The sequence below is a fragment of the Durio zibethinus genome, chromosome 12 (assembly GCF_047325235.1).
Source record: "Durio zibethinus cultivar Kanyao isolate XHJ-2024 chromosome 12, ASM4732523v1, whole genome shotgun sequence".
In the NCBI taxonomy this organism is placed as follows: domain Eukaryota; kingdom Viridiplantae; phylum Streptophyta; class Magnoliopsida; order Malvales; family Malvaceae; genus Durio; species Durio zibethinus.
Window position 1 is genome coordinate 10523218 of NC_143173.1, and position 14617 is coordinate 10537834.

Consider the following 14617-nt stretch of genomic DNA (forward strand, 5'->3'; position numbering starts at 1 on the left):
TTAACTTAAGGTGATCAAACTCAACTGTATACTTCTCCATTGAAAGATTCTTTGCTTCAAGTTATGAAGCCTAAAAAAGACATCTTGCTAAAAGTTGTCTAAGAGATATTTTCTCTTCAACTCTCTTTTTATCTTTTCTCAAGTTGTAATTTTTCTCTTATTTTCTCTTTCCTTTTGTTTCTTTAGATTTTTCCACCAAAAGGATACATGCTTTCTAAGTTTGATGGCTATTAGCTTCACTTTGTGATGTTTAGAGGCATCATGATATTCAAATATGTGTTCCACCATGTGTTACCAATCTAAGAATTTTTTAGGTTTTATCTTCCCCTTAAACTAAAAAATCTTTATCTTTGGATTGAATATGCTAGGTTGAAGTTAGTTTCTACATAGATAGTTTCTGACTTACCGTGGGTGAGATAAGGTGCTTTCATTAAAATCGTTGTTGTTTCCATGGTATGGATTGGTTTCTCTTTCATCTTCTTCATTCCTCCTTCATTACCTCCTTATCTCTTCTTTCTCTTCTTATACATGCAGTTGATGTTATAGTTGAAGGATCTATTGTTGCATCTCTTTTATGAGGGCATCCCTTAGGTCAACATTGATAATTGCTACAACGTCAGTGTTGGCTTCAACCTCTTTGTTGGTGCTTGACGACGATGACTTATAATAGCTTTGATACCGATTTGATGCTAAAATTGATGTTTGAGATGTGGAGATTAATTGCGAATAGAAAAACTCAGAAAGAAAATAACTCACAAGAATTTAAATACTGGCAAAATATGATTATTGGATTGAAAGGGATAAAAGTTCACCACCAAAACTAAAAACTAAGGGATACAGAAACACCACCATAAGAATAATCTAAAAGAATTCTAATTAAGGATACAAAATAATAAAAGTTCACCACTTCAAGAAATCCACCTAAGAGATACAGAACTTGAAGAATAATCTAAAAGATTGCTTAAGGATAAAGAAAACTCTATTCTCCCTTCTGCCAAAGATTAATAGAAAATAAATAGGCTAGGAATATCCCTCCATGCATGAGAACTTCACAGATTGAATTGCTAGAATCATGCCAAAAATCATGAGATTTGCATGTGAACACAATTATCTACCTATTTACTCATGCATATTACATAATAATGAATCTGACCATAATCTCATCCATATTTATGCTTTTCTTTTCTAGCTAGTGTGAACACAATCTTTCTATTCTAGCCTACCTTATTTCGGTATTTATTTAGTGGATTTGGACCAATGATAGGTCCATTTTATTTTTGGATAAATCTGTCTTAGTTTTAGCCTAAGTTGTATGATGTGTAGACATTCCGGTGTCAATTTTCTTTGTAAAGGATAAAAAGATCATTCTTGGTGTTAAAGGAAGATCTTAAATTATGAGACAAGTTTTGAATCATGAAATAAAATGTTTTCCATTAAAAAGTATACATTTTTGGAAGAAAATAGAATTTTTTTCCTTTAAAAAAATGAAAAAAATCAATTTCAAGAAGAATAAATGACATTGTTTTCTAATGAAAGGATAAAAATGGTGCATTTGATCATGACGCTTAAAGCCTTTGAAATTAGAATTTTCATTGACATGTATACAATGACTTAATTTGTTTGGGGGAGAAAAACATCAAAGAGAATATGTTTCTTTCTAGTGTGAAAAAAATGTGTTTTATTTATAGAGTTAAGATGCACTCATGAGGGCTTGTCTTCTTGAATTTTTCATGATGTATGCATTAGGTTTGAACTGATAATATGCATGTGGCATGCTAGATGTGAAGGTGGAAATGAAAAGAAAATTAAGAAATCTTAGTTAAGAATAAAAGAAAGCAAAATTGGTAAAGAAACCATAAGGAAAATAGGTAAACAAATCAGGAGAAAGGTAAGCAAAGATCTTTTTTGGAAGAAGTTACAAAAACAATTTATTTAAAAAGGAGGAACAATTAGAAATGAAAAGAAAAGAATTTGAAAAAATAAGTTTTTCTAGCATTTGCATCTTTGCATAGGGCATTTGTATCACAATTTTAAACATTTTTCAATTGCATTTGTGTAAGGGGCACTTGCATAATTATGATAACTATTTGCATTTGTATCTTGTTATAGAGCATTTGAATCATGAAAAAGAAATTTACATTTGCATCTTTGTAAAGGCATTTGCGTCATGTAAAAGAAGTTTACTAGAAAGGAATTTTGCATTTGCATTTGCATTTAAACAAAGATATTTACCGCATTATCATTTTCAGGATAACATTGTAATTGACCATTGCAGTAGGCAATAAAAGGCCAAAAGGGGAAGTATAGGCATTTTTTTGTTAAGGAAAATAAAAGCAAACAAAAAGAAAAGAGTATGATAAAAAAGAGAAAAGAGTCTATAAAGAAAAAAACAAAAAGAGAAAAAGTTTTTCCATAAAAGAGAAAAACAAAGAAAAAAGCTTGCAAAAAATTTTCAAGAAAAAAAAAGAAATGATTTATGATATTCCAGAAAGAATAAGAACAAGAATTTTTTAGAAATAGTAAATGCTAAGACTTTTTGAAAGAATGAGATTTGTTTAAGAAGTGATATATAGAATACAAAAAAGATAAAAGGAGTTTTCCTTCAAAGAAAAATGTTAAGAACTTTTGAAAGAAAAGAGATTTTTGAGATAAGATTTTAAGCCTATGGCACTAGATGAGATCTTAAACCCATGGCATTAGATAAGACCTTAAGCCCATGGCACCAAATGAGATTTTAAGCTCATTGCACTAGTTGAGATTTTAAGCCAGTGGCACCATATGACAATCTAAGCCCAGGGCACCAAATGATAGACTTAAACCCATGGCACTAGATAAGAATTTAAACCCAGGCATCGGATAAAAATTTAAGCTCATGGCATCAGATAAGAACTTAAACCCATGGCTCTAGCTGAGAATTTAATTCCATGGCACCAAATGAGATATTAAGCCCATGGCACCAAATGTGATATAAAGCCTATGGCACCGATTGAGATTTTAATCTCATAGCACTGAATGAGATTTGAACCCTATGGCACTAGATGAAAATTTAAGCCTATGGCACTAGTTGAGATTTAAGCCCCTAGTAGCATATGAAGCTTTGATTATTGCTTTTTGTATAGCCTACAAGTGCACAAATCAAGTAATAAAATAGAAATATTCCAATATCCTCTCCTAAGGGATTATAGATTGTAAATGTTGGGTTGCTCTCAATTACCAAAGGTAAAATCTTAAAATCTTATATCTAAATAAATGGAACTTTAAGGTTGATTGAAAAACTAAGAAAATAAGAGATTGAAAAGCAATATAGGATTAGATCTTAACATCACCAATTGCCACTTAGGAAGTAAAAAAGTATAGCCAAAATAAATCTAAAAGAAATAATAATTGCAAACTTTGAAAATAATGAAAGCTTGAGATTGCCAAAAGTAAAATATTAATGGGATTAAGATTCGTAGCATGAAACTTAAAAGATTGTAGGTAAAAGAAATGTGGCTGAAACCAATCTTGCATAAAAGAGAACTTAGAAAGCAAAGGTTGCTGGAAAACAAGTGAAACTAGAAAAATAAATTTGATTGCCAAAAATAATGAAGTAAAAATGCTTGAAGAAAAATAGATCTTGAAAAGAATTACTATTTATATTGAAGAAAAAAATTTAAGAAACAACTTTATTATTGGCAAATCAGTTTTCTAAGTTGATAGCTAAAACCAAAAGAAACTAAAACTAAAGAAAAGAACTAAGAATAGAAGAAAAGGAGAAGCAATGAGAAGTTTGGGATGAGGGATTAAATGAATGGCCTCCCTATTTATAAATAGGGGTTAGGCAAGTGAAGGGATAGAGATATAAAAGTTCAAGTCCTATTCAAATGCTAAGAGATAAACTCATCTTGATCTTCAAAATAGGCTTGGTTGATTAGAACTCCTTGGATTTGAATGTCTTGGCCGAATGATCTTTGAGGAAGTAATCTTAGCCTTTGATCTTGCTAAAAGTCTTGAAGTTTATCTTAATCACATCTTTATCCTTGTATTTGACTAAGGCTTGGGATTACAAGATCATGTATTCAAATTCAATCTAACTTTTTTCAATTCAAATGATAAGAATCCCTCCTTGGATAGAACTCCTTTGGACGAATATAAAAGAGTTCATTTGGGCTTGAAATTCTTCTTGAGATAGGTGTGGCCAAATATGATGAAGCATGATAGAGTCCTAGTGCTTGCCAAATTCTTTAAATAAGCATTATCTCTTCTTGCATTTTGAATTAGCCACATGATCTCCTATTGCCACATGACAAGTCCTAAAGCAAGTGGAAGTCTTCAAATATTCTTGCTTTGGCCTAATGAAAGGGTGACTTGAAGTCCATGTTCATGTAAAATTCTTTCTTGATCGCATGGTTGTATGGCATTGAACCAATAAGGTCTAGCTAACCCATTACATTGCATGACCAAAACTCTTTTGCACATATGGATTGCATGTTTTCCTCATTCAAAGGCTTTGATCCCTTAAAATCATAAAAACAACATTAAGGCACTAAAATCAACCAAAATTTAAATTTTTGCACCCAATTTGATATACAAAATCATTATATTTTTAGGTGCTATCAAATACCTCCACACTTTAAATCTTACCTTGTTCTCAAGTAAAATCCTTAAATTAACAAAATTATAAATCATTGTAGATGGTCACAAAGTCAAAATTTACATAAAATTTTTTTCATGCACTATAGCATAATATAAAGCTAAATATAAATAGAGTTACAAGAAATTTTGTCAAAAACATGCTCATAATATCTTATGTTCTTTATACATATGAATTTACTCAATCTTTAATTTGTGCATCTAACTCAAGTAAAAAGAATGCAAAACATTTCATCACATTTCAGCTTAAAAACATAATAGACTTCATATGTTCACTTTCCCCTTCCCTTTCCACTAATATTAAACTTACATACTTGACTCAAGATCAAAAGGTCTTTTAGGCTTTGTAATGTAAGGCTTGAGTATAGGTAGGAAAAAGGAAATTTTAGGTTCAAAACCCTTAACTTACTTTCTTTTAACTTTCTTGGTCTTTGATTTAAACAATTGAGAGCTTTTAAATATTTTGAATACTTGAGGTATCCCTTTATATTTTTATTCATGGCATTTTCTCTTTTTTTTTTTGAAACATTTAGCCATTTTTATCTTTATTAGGCTTTGCCTTGCATTTGCCATTTTTTTTTCTTTCATTCATTGCGTCTCTCTTCTAACTATAAAATGATGTCATAATACATAAGTAAGCACAATTGGGTTAGATAAAAAACAAAAGAAGGGTAATAATCAAAGAATTGGCTATTGGCTTATTATGTGGCTAAATAAACAAAGAAAATGAAATAATATAATAGGCTCAAAATAAAGGTACTAGGGATGCTTCATAATAAGGTAGCTTGAAAAAGGCTCAAATAGTCCAAAGAACTGCCTAAATCATCTCTTGAGTCAAATATAATCTAAGATTTTACCTCAAGGGTCGAGTAAGTGAATTCTAGAGTACTTATTCATATCCTCAAATTTCCATGCAAATCCACATTTCACAAAACTTTCACAAGAATCAAAGCATTTCCTTAAAAGAGAATAAAAGCATATGTACCAAAATCATATCTAAATAAAAACATGCTTAAAAATTCCTTTCAAGTTCCACCATACTCACAATCAAACTTCATATCATACACTAGTCAATCTTGAAAATTTATGCAAAATCAACTAAATGTGCATATCAATGAAATCTATTATTTTAATTTGGTTTGAATCATAATTTTTAAAAATCATTTAAGTTCTTAAAGCATTCTTCCCCCAAATACTTAAATTCCCCCTAATACTTAAATTAAACAATGTATCAAAACAGAAAACAAGGGAAAAAAATGCTCCCCAAATTTACTTCAAGGCTAAATCTTCACTTGTATGAGTTATCTTCCTTGCTTTACTTCATCCTTACAAAAGCAACTCAAATAAAAACATTAAAACATACTTGTCCTAAAAAAATAAAGAAAGTATAAACCATAAAAATAAAATTTAGGTTGCCTTCCAAACAACATTAGTTTTGGTCAAGCTTGATATCCTTAAATCTATGGCTCATTTTATCCCTTTATGAGGAAGTTTGTGTTGTTGCCTCTTTTTTGGAGAAATGATATAAATAGAATTAGTTTTAAGAGGTGTATTAACTCTCCTAGTAGGAATAACATAAACAAAGTTTAAGTTTTTCATGGGTTGCCATTATTGGAGTTAAGGGGTTACCATATGGTTCTACATTAGAGGATCAAGAGGTTTATCAAATTCTTTAAGGTTTTCCTTTACCTTGACTACATTTACATCATCTTCATCTCTAAAAACACCATACCCTCCAATCACAAATTGCAGTTTCTTATTTTTAAATCTAAGGGTAAGGCTAAAGTTGTAAACATCTATTAAAGTTTTGGCAACTAATAGGAAAGGTCTCCCTAATAGTAATGGACCTTCATTATCTTCCATGTCTAAAATAGCAAAATCTATAGGGAATGCAAACTTACTAACTTTCACAAGCACATTTTTTAACATCCCTTATGGTAGCTTGGTAGACTGATCAATAAATTTTAGATTGAATGTTGTAGGCTTTAACTTTTCACACCCTAGCTACATAAAAAGATTTAAAGGCATTAGGTTTATGCTAGAGCAAAGATAGCAAAAAGCATCATCTAATTTTAAATTTTCAACTTTGTAAGGAATAGTAAAACTCCCTAGATCTTTTAGCTTTTTAGGCAAGACTTGTTGAAGTTTAGGGTTGCACTTTTGAAAAAATGTGGCCTTTTTAAATTCTTTAAGAAACTCTTTTTGAATAGGCTTTGGGGAAGGTGTTGCTATGTTGAAACATTGCCTATACATTCTTATAGTCATCCTTGGCTTTACTTAAACTTCCTCTTCTTAATCTACTACCTCTTGACTTGTTTATTCTTGGATTGCCTTCTTAGGCTTAAGCTGAATGCTTTCTAATAGTATTCTTCTTACTTGTAATAGCTTTTGCCCTTTTTCAAGAAACCTTTTAATGTATTCTTCAAGATTTTTTTCATATTCCATTTTAGCATTTTCCACCTTAGGGTCTTTCTCATAAACTGTCTTCAAGGGTCTTTAGTGCCATAGGGTTAAAACCATCAAGAATTTCTCTTCCAAACCTCAAAAGTTCTTCATTTTCCAATAATCTTCTTTTCCTACAAAATCTACCTTAGGTGGTTTTACAAAACTGAAGAGGTTTATCACTATTGGTTTATCCATGAAATCATCCTCCTCATTAGAATCCTCCACTTCAACATCTCCTAATGAATAAATAGCATTGCAACTTCCTTGCCTTGTCTTTTAGGGTTGGATTCAGTATTGTTAGGTGAGGTACCTATAGGGTGATTGGCTATAACTTGGGCTAGTTGACCTATCTAGTTTTTAAGGTTTTTTTTTATTGATACTAGTTGGCTTTAGATATTGACATTATTGGCTTGCATAAATTGGGTCATCATATCCTCAAAACTAGGTTTCTTTTCTTAGGGTGGATTAGGGTGGAAGTTACTATTTTGGTTGTTGGTGGATTGGTAGTTTGGTTGGTTTCAAGAAAAATTGGGGTGGTTTTGCCATCTGGGTTTGTATGTGTTGTTATATGGATTGTAATTAGGCTTAGATTATTGGATGTATTGGATAGGTTCTATCTCAAATTGACATTTTTCACTAGAATGGGGTCCTTCGTAGATATCACAAAAAAGTAAGGGACTTTGGATTGCATTCACATGGTTGGTTTGAGGTTGGGTCTTAAGGCTTTTACCTTTTTGGTTAGAGAGGCTACCTAGGAGTTTATATAGGTGATTGCATCAATCTCAAATAAACCAATAGATTTTTTACTTACCATTCTCTCTATGCCCCACTGATAGTTGTTAATAGCTATCTCTTTAATTAGCTCATTGGCTTTCTTAGGAGTCTTACTCATAATTTCCCCTCCAACAGCTGAGTCAAAAATGGTTCTCATGGGTGGTATAAGACTATTGTAGAAAATTTGGATCTAAAGCCATTGGAGTAATCCATGTTATGGGCACTTCCATAGCAATTCTTTAAATCTTTCCCATGCGTCATATATTGCTTCACCTTCTGTTTACATGAGTGTGGTGATTTCATTCCTAAGTTTGGTTGTTTTGGCTAATGGGAAGAATTTTGCTAAAAATTTCTATACCAAGTCATCTCATGTTTTGATAAAGTCGGGTGGTGGTGATGTTAACCAACTTTTTACTTTGTCCTTGTGAGAAAAAAAAATCTTAGTGTAATAGCATCATTAGAAGCACCATTATAGCAAAACGTATCACATAATTCAAGAAAGTTTGAAAGATGAAGGTTAGGATCATCGCTTGATAATCCTTCAAATTGCATAGAAGTTTGGACCATTTTTATTATTGAAGGTTTGATCTCAAAGTTGTTTGATTGAATAGCTAGCTTTCTAATGGACGGTTGAAACCATTAGAAATGGGAACGGCATAATCCCTCAAAGTTTTTTGAGCTTTATTGTTTGCATTGGCCATTGGTATTGGGGTAGGTAGTGCTGATTGCTCTTTTTTTTTAAAAAAAAGTTTTTTCAATTTCTTGATCAATTGGAGCTAAGTCAGCACTTTTAGATTTGTACATACAAATAAGAAAATATCAAAGAAAGATAAAAACAAATAAAAGAAAAGGAGTTTAGATTACAAAAAATTAAGAAATCCTTATTGATATTAAGAACACTACTATAATCTCCGGCAATGACATCAAAAACTTTATTGCTGCTTTTGTATAGCTTGCAAGTGCACAGATCAAATAATAAAATGGAAGTATTCCAGTATCCTTTCCTAAGTGATTATAGATAGTAAATGTTGGGTTACTCTCAACTACTAAAGGTAAAATCTTAAAATCTTATATCTAAACAAATGAAACTTTAGGGTTGATTGCAAAACTAAAAAAACTGAAAACTGAAAAGCAATGTGGGCTTAAATCTTAACTTCACCAACTATCATTTAGGATGTAAAAAAGTATAGTTGAACTAGATCTAAAAGAAATAATAACTACAAACTTTGAAAATAATGAAAGCTTAAGATTGCTAAAAGTAAAAGACTAATGGGATCAAGATTTGTAGCATGAAACTGAAAAGATTGTAGGAGAAAGAAATATAGTTGAAACTAATTTTGCATAAAAGAGAACTTAGAAAGTGAAGGTTGCATGAAAATAATTTAAACTAAAAGATTAAAGATGATTGCCAAAAATAGTGAAGTAAGATGCTTGAGGAAAAATAAATCTTAAAAAGAAATACTATTTATATTAAAGAAAAAAATTTAAGAAACAACTTTGTTATTTGCAAATCTGTCACCTAAGCCAATAACTAAAACTAAAAGAAACTAAAACTAAAAAAAAGAACTAAGAAAAGAAAAAAAAAGAAGAAAGAAGAAGTCTGGGATGAGGGATTAAGTGAATTGCTTCCCTATTTATAGAGGGGGGTTTGGCCAAGTGAGGGGATAGGGATGCAAGTTCAAGTCCTATTCAAATGCTAAAAGATAAATTGATCTTAATCTTCAAAGTAGGCTTGGTTACTTGGAACTCTTTGGATTTGAATGTTTTGGCCAAATGATCGTTGGGGAAGTAATCTCGGCCTTTGATCTTGCTTGAAATCTTAAAGTTTATCTTAATTACATCTTCATCCTTGTATTCAGTTAAGGCTTGGGATTACAAGACCATGCATTCAAATTCAATCCAACTTCCTTCAATTCAAATGATAAGAATCCCTCATTGGATAGAACTCCTTTAGTCGAATATACAAGAGTTCATTCAAGCTTGAAATTCTTCTTAGGATAGGTGTGGCTGAATATGATGAAGCATGACAAAGTCCTAGTGCTTGCCAAATTCTTCAAACAAGCACGATCACTTCTTGCATTTTCAATTCACCACATGATCTCCATTTTTTGCATGACAAGTCCTAAAGCAAGTGGAAGTCTTCAAATAATCTTTCTTTGGCCGAATGACAGGGTGACTTGAAGTCCATTTTTTATGTAAAATTCTTTCTTGATCACATAGTGGCATGGCATTGAACCAATAAGGTTCGGCTAATCGATTACATTGGATGGTCAAAACTCTTTTGCATGTATAGATTGCTTGTTTTCCTCATCCAAAGGCTTTAATCCTTAAAAATCATAAAAACAACATTAAAGCACCAAAATCAACCAAATTTTAACTTTTTTCACCTAATTTGATATACAAAATCACTATATTTTTAGGTGTTATCAAGTTTAAAGCCAAATCTAGCTGGCACCAATATGAGATTCTTAGGGCCAATGAAGTTGCCCCTTATTAGGATTTTCAAGCCCAATGTAGTTGCCATGTATGGATATTAAACTTAATGAAGTTGGCACCTACTGGATTGTGAATCTCAATCTAACTAGCACCAAGATGAGAATTTTAAACCTAGTGAAGTTGGCATCTACTCGGATGGTAAAGCCCAATCTAGCTAGCACCAAGATGAGATTTGTAAGCTTTTTAAGGTTGGCACCTATTAAAATTAGAAAGCCAAATCTAGTTGGGATCAAGATAAGCCTTTTAAGCCTAGTGAAATTGGTACCTGTTGGATTGTCAAGCTGAATCTAGCTAGTGCCAAAATGAAATTATAAACCTGAATGAAGTTTGCACCAGTTAAGATTGTCAAGCTTGATATAGCTACCACGTATGGATATTAAGCCTAGTTAAATTAGCATCAATTTGAATTGTGAAGCCAAATGTAGTTGGCACGTATGAAATAAAGCTAGAGAGGATGGCATCAATAAAAAAATGCTATGATTTTCATGTTAAAGCTTCTAAACCTCTATTCAAGATAAGCATTTTTATATATATAAAAAAAGGAAAAAATCTAAGAAACTTTAAAAAAAGGAAAATCCAAAAAAATCGCATAGTCTAAAAAATTTTAAAAATAAACAAAAAAAACCTTTTGAAAAAAATGTTCAAATTGCTGACTCCACACAAAATTATTACATTTGTTTTTGTTCTATTCCTGATTCTCAATAATATGTAAAGAGGGAAAGCTGTAAACTCCTAATTTTGTTTGGATTAATTAGAGATTGTCTTTAAATATATTAAAGAGTAACTTGGCTACTAATTTTATCCTAAATTGAATATACTTAATTTTAGCTTAATGACATGATTTTAATTTGGATATTTGGACTAATATAAATTAGGCTAATAATTAATTTGGGCACACATAAGTTTATTTTTATTTGGTTTTGTCTTTTGGGCTTAATTTATTTGGGTTTATTATATACTAAATTCCTATTCAACTTATGATTTGGATCATATGCACTTAGAAACCTGAAGTAAGGAAAACACTCATAAAAGGTCTTTTATTTTGTTTATCTTTTTCTTATATGTTAAAAAATATAAAAACACCAAAAAGAAAAAATACAAAAAGATACAAAAATGTTTGACCTCTCACAACCTAAGTATGGCAATAAGCTTTGTCATATTTCTTGTCAACTCCACCAATTATGTTCTTCTATTTTTAGCTCTTCAACTTTTTAGATTTCTTTTTTTTTCTAGTGGAAATAAGTTAATTAAAATCTTATTGACTCTTAGCTCTACATTCTTTTCCTTCCTCCCAAATCTTTTCCTTTCAAATTCTCTCATTAATTCCAACTCTCCATTTTTTACCCTCTTATTTTACCCAATTAACTTTTAACACTAATTGGTCAAAGACCAGACACCCCAGATTCAACATGCTCACCATCCTAGTGTATCAAGCTGCTTTGCCTCAAGCTCTAGTAAATAATAAAAATTTTGAATCTCCTAATGGAGCAATCAGTTGTAGACCTTTCTTTTATCATAAACCCAGTCTATAAAGCAAAAATAATTCATAGCAAAAAATGGGATACCGAAAAAGAAACCCAACAAAAAAGCTCATAGACCATAGCTTTCAAACATATGATATGAAAGACCCACCATTAGCACCATTAACCTAAACCACCTACAATTAAACACAACATCTAAGCCACTTGCAGTGCCTTCACAACCAAAAATCAACATTGTCATAAGCCTTCACCACCAAACAAACAACCACCAACAACCATCATTAGCACCCAAAAACTCATAATTGAGCAACTTAACCAAAAAAATAGTGCAAAAACCTAGTAAATTCTACCAATTCCATCCTCATTTAAAGGAACCACCACAAAACACAAGATAACCAAAAAACTATTGGCAATTTAACATCAAAGAATAGAGTATAAAGTGGGAAAATGTAAAACTTTTCAATCTCTTAAGCCTTGGATCATGTTGATAAGATTATACAAACATACACAAGCAATCAGTAAAGGTAATTTTACTTACTTTGCTTGTGATGGTGCCAAGAACATTTCAATAACCACAAGCTTGGTTGTTGCAAACTAGCAGCTATTCAAGTGCCCAGCCTCTAACAGTAATCCACAAGAACAAGGTGAAAAACTTTCTCCAAGGGATGAAAAGAAATTAAAATCAAAATCTCTAGCTAGTGAGATTAATCGATTGCCTTTTTTCTGTTTTCTCTCAATTGTTCTTAACAAATGATAAGTCGATTCTCTTAGAATTCTTCAAGAAAGGGGGCAGCTTAAGTTCTTTCTACAAAGACAAAGGGTAAGTCAAAACCCAAGGGTATTCGAAATTCCTTATGCTTAATTCTATTCTTAATAAAATAACCCATTGACCAAGTCATATTCTCAATAGAATTACTTAATTGGCCAACCATACAATGTCCTATTTAGTATTGGACTTTTGTACGTTTCTCTATATTGGATTTTAACCTAATAAAATAAGTCCAACTTAATTTATCCTAAATTTAATCTTTCACAACATGTCCTATTATGTGTGACCCTTTAGGTTTCTTAACATTTTAGTAATAAATATAAGCATTTTATTCCTTAGTTTGGATTAGATGAATCAAAACTATTTTGACTTCATTATTAATTCTCTAATTAACCAATCTTATATTTATAGGTCATGAACAATACAAGCCATATTTCCATGACCCTATTGCTAAGAAATGTTAATGTGGTTTGACAATCTATCTGTGCATGGTCTTATAATGTAATTAAATATCTCTTCATCACATAATATCTCAATTTAACATTGATCATGGATTAGTGTCTACTCAATCTTGTTTAACCATATTCAGTCTTACTCTTAACATTCTCTTGAATAAGCTTTAAAACTATTCTAAAATCTTATTTCACTTTGGCCAAAGATTTCTTGAGTTAATTTAATCAAGACTAAGTGCGACATTCATTGATCACATAAGATGATGAATCCCATCTTGATTACTTCATGCATCTTTTTATGTCTTATGTTATACCCAACTATACTTGACTGAAGCATTCATGATTAGAACTATTAGTAAAGCATCATATAAGATCATAATTAATTTTAAGTCAAAGGATCACTTATACAACCATCACATAATAATGTAGCTATAGACATTATGTGAACTACCATATAACATTCTCATGTTGGGTTATGTTCAGTGAACTTATTCTTGTAACAACCACCCAAATGTTAACTCAAATTTATCTAGACTTTAACCTATGAGATCGATTGCTTGCTTCATAAATAAGAGCATAACCATATGCCAATATCAATAGCTTTTATCAATGCATTTTCTTAACAAAGGATTGACTAGGAACAATTTAAGAATAATGCTTTAAGGCAATGATGATATCATAATTAAAATCTCATTGTAATTTTCTTACAAAGCATATTTATTCCAAGGACTTTATGTATAAGAAGTAAGTAATATTAATTATGTGCATACAATCTCATAGATAAAGAATGCCTTTGATAATAAATAGAAATGCATAAGATGACATGTATCCCATAGCCAATTTAATTGGTTATTGGGCATATATCAACATCTCCCACTTGCACTAATACCAATCACCTTGGTATCTAATATCAAACATTTCCATGTGGCAATCATGGGATAGTGGTATAGCAAAAGGATATGCCAAATATATCCTTTGTGACAACTCATTATACTTTTGTACAATTTTTTTTTATTATCTTTATAATCAGATGGTAATGCCTCAATACATATTTGGATCATTTTTTAGACCTTGATTCCTATCTTTTATGCAATGGTTCATGTCCTCAATAATGCTCGAAATCATAGAGTTCAACTTTTGAACTTTCTTGATCCAAAATTATTCTATTATTGCCTCAAAGAAAGAATTTTTTTTGACATGGGTTTATAGAATTAATGGTCATATTATGCTTGAAACTCTTTCAAACTAATTTTGCCATCATATATAGTAAAGCATAATCATTTTGTAACTTGCTATTATCCTTATTGAATGATAGCTAAATGTGAAGCAACCATCTATATAGCTTTTGACCTTTCCATATTTTAAAATGTTTAGAATAGTACATAGCATCCGAATATGATAGATACAATTTTTCTTATTGTATTCTATCAATGTTATCTCTCTATTCTTGTGTTACATGACACATGCCTTCGGAGAGATTCATAGATAAGTGTCTTTTTGCTAAACTCTTTTAACATCTTGTCTATGTTTATGCTATGTAATATAGGCAAGGATCTACTCTTAGATTA

The 14617-nt window shown here is 31.0% G+C and overlaps 1 non-coding gene across 1 annotated transcript; it reads left to right on the plus strand.

Moving 5' to 3' along the window:
- Positions 1-8057: 8057 nt before the first annotated feature.
- On the plus strand, positions 8058-8164 carry LOC149515660 (small nucleolar RNA R71). Its single transcript, XR_016326372.1, has one exon. It is a non-coding gene; the product is annotated as a small nucleolar RNA R71 (small nucleolar RNA).
- Positions 8165-14617: the final 6453 nt, after the last annotated feature.